The sequence below is a fragment of the Sapajus apella genome, unplaced genomic scaffold (assembly GCF_009761245.1).
Source record: "Sapajus apella isolate SASKATOON/1434 unplaced genomic scaffold, GSC_monkey_1.0 scaffold6, whole genome shotgun sequence".
Classification (NCBI taxonomy): domain Eukaryota; kingdom Metazoa; phylum Chordata; class Mammalia; order Primates; family Cebidae; genus Sapajus; species Sapajus apella.
This window is the reverse complement of record NW_022436946.1, coordinates 36583840-36586953: the sequence shown is the minus strand read 5'-3', so window position 1 is coordinate 36586953 and position 3114 is coordinate 36583840. Positions and strand designations below refer to the sequence as shown.

Below are 3114 nucleotides of genomic sequence, written 5' to 3'. Positions count from 1 at the left end.
GAAGAAGGATAGAACTGTACTTAAAATGTTCTAGCTGTTGTAAACTCTCAAAAGTTAATATTTGTTGGCATGTTTAATGTTGAGTAGACACCTTTTTACTAGTAAGTTGTTTCTCTTGAAACAAAAGAAGAAATTATTTTAAATCAATAGATATGGAAAATATTTTATAAATTCATTTTACGTTAAATCAACTTGTAAATAATATTTTTAATGTTTAGGAGATTAGTATCTTATTGTTTTTTTATCTTGCTGCAAATACACAATGGATTAGTAAACAAAGCCCTGGCCCCAGTGACCTCATTGGAGCTTCATTTATATTAATGTACATCTTATTTATAGGTATCTTTTTTCTGAGCACAGGGCTTTTCTTTATATAAAACTGATGATGGCATAAATCTTTGTGAAAAGACAGATTAAAATTGGTCCTCTCCAAAATGCTTTGGGTTTTGCATGACAGTCAGCCTAGAAAGAGATTTTATATTCACTATCTTTTACCACAGTGTAATGAAACCTGCCACACAGTTCTGTTGACAATAACAAATGATTTATAATTTAGATAAAATATTTTTTCAAAAATTAAATACTGTCTACAAATCCATAAATTCTGTATCACTGTTAACATTTATCTTGACATATGAAATATAATTTTATAGCATAATCAAATCATTAACTGTGTTCTATCATTTTTCATTCACTAGAATGTCATGGAAATAGGGCACATGAATTTAATAAAATAAGAAATGAGATAAGGACAAACGTTTAGTGACCATTTTTATTTCAAATGAAAATGCTAGTGATTCCTTTATCTTTTTGCATTTCTTTTCAATCATATACACCTAATGTAATTTTTTGCCTTTTTTCACAGTTAAAAATGATAATTACCATTTTAAAAAGATGTGGAGTTGGAATTCTAGACTGCCTTGTCTTAGTTTTTCTCTGACTCTTTCAGCTCTTCAATCCTAAAACTATTTTTGGTAAAGATTTATTTCTAAAATATTTTCTTATATCTACATAAAATCACTTTTACTGGGCTAACTCATTTGAAATTATCTAGTTCTATTTTTAAAAACATTAAAATAAAACAAAGCAATAAAAGTTAAAAAAAAAAAAAACCGAAATCAAAAGCAAAGGCTAAGACTGACATACTTAAGCAACAATAAGCTATAAAAATAATGTTAAATCTGTCTTTTTTGCACTTATACCTTAAGGTCTGGCACATAACACGTTTTCAATAACAATTATTCAGTGATTAAATAAAGTACTTTCTCGGCCCAGAATCTTAAGCAATATTGTAAAAAGAATGCATGTACCATTCATAGTGAACACCCAACTTTTACTATTACTGCTTTTTGTAATTAAAGGAATCCCCATTCTAAAACTCAATAGCTAAGGACATTTAATACGTTATTTTATGTCTCTGGTTCATAGCTTCATTGTGTGTAAAGTGGGGGTGATAATTTTGTGTGACTGTAAAGCAAGTCCCTAGTACAAGGTAAACAAAAGTCTTTATTACTGTTAAAGTACTGCAAATACCAGCATTAGTAGTAGTAGTACTACTGCTGCTGCTATTACTATTAGAGTATTTTAAATTATTAGAAGAATGTTGTCCCCTCAATATGTTTGGTAACAGGTAAGTAATTGAATTATGTTACTGTTAACGTCAAATAAAATAATATTAATCATTAAAAATGTTGTGAGCAAAATTTTCCAATTACTTTAAAAGCACATACATTTTCTTTTTATAAGAGAAGATTGTCATGGGCTGACTTATGTCCCTCACCTCTGTACCCCCAATTTATACGTTGAAGCCCTAGCCCTCAGTAGCTCAGAGTGTCATCGTATTTGTAGATAGGTTCATTAAAGAGGTGATTCATTAATCTGAGATGCTTAGGGTGGACCCTAATCTAATTAGACTGGAGCCCTTAAGAGAAGCAGAAATTTGGACACACAAAAAAACCATCAATGATGCATACTTACAGAGGGAAGACCACATGAGGATACAGCAGTAAGGTGGCAATCAATAAGCCAAGGAGAAAGGTGTAGGGAGAAACCAACCCTGCTTACACCTTGATGTTGGACTTCCAGCATTCAGAACTGTGAGAAAATCAATTCATATTGTTTGAGCCTCCAGTCTATGGTATATTTTTATGGCATAAAGCAAACTACTACAATGGTTATTAGATTTAGATAATATATTTTCAGAAAAATTTGTCTATGTTTACTACTTTATTATTATTTTTTCTTTGCCTTGTTGTTTCTATGGATTTCTTCAAAATGTTAAGCTCTTTAGGGGAAACTTCACAATGATTAGTTTTAGAAAGCAAATTTGCATAAATACCTGAAAAGGAAACATACACGGGTATATTTTAAAGCTACTTTAATAACTTATCCCTTTGTTGCCTACATTATTTAATAAATAGTCTTAAAATACTTATGAGTCTTCAATAGTTTCATTGACTAATAAATTCGATTACCACATTTCTTCTGTTATTGAAAAACATACCTTCCAATGGTAACCTTTTGAGGGCGTATATGTGATTATTTATGAAATCAGATAGAAAGTAAAAAACAGTTTTAAAAACCCAAAATATAACACTATAGCCAACATCTGTTGAATACCTCAAGAGTTATTGGGCTGAGGACACGTGGTACTGCTTCCTGTTTCCTTCCTTTTTCTCCTCCTTCTCCACTCTAGTGTTAAGCAGCAAGTAAACATGAAGAAAATAATCCTAACTCTGATTAGACTCAGATTGTCTTGCTTAAAAGGAGTTTTATTCCTCATAGAGTGGTTAATCAAGTTGCCTCTGCCCTTTCTACAATGTGAATTATTTACTAGGTTAAAAATAAAAAAGACATCTTCTTACTGCTTGAAATTTGTAGTAGCCAGCTTCATTGATTTTACTAAATTTTATTCAAAGACAGACACAATGTTTATATATGCATAACTTAGTTTATGATTTTTTTAATAAAATGTTTGAGTCAATTAAACCACCGAACACAAAGCCAAAAACTTACATAAAATAAAAGTAAATTATGCATTAAACAACTGGCATTTCTAAATTCATTAAAACTTGCTCTTTACCAAATAGTAAATAGTAAAGACAGTTATTTGGA

The 3114-nt window shown here is 30.2% G+C and overlaps 1 long non-coding RNA gene across 1 annotated transcript; it reads right to left on the bottom strand.

Annotated features, from left to right (window-relative positions):
• Nucleotides 1–364: 364 nt before the first annotated feature.
• Nucleotides 365–2196, bottom strand: LOC116549050. Its single transcript, XR_004267688.1, has 2 exons — nucleotides 1978–2196; nucleotides 365–524 (listed from the first exon to the last, which is right to left on the bottom strand). It is a non-coding gene; the product is annotated as an uncharacterized LOC116549050 (long non-coding RNA).
• Between the last annotated feature and the right edge of the window lie 918 nt (nucleotides 2197–3114).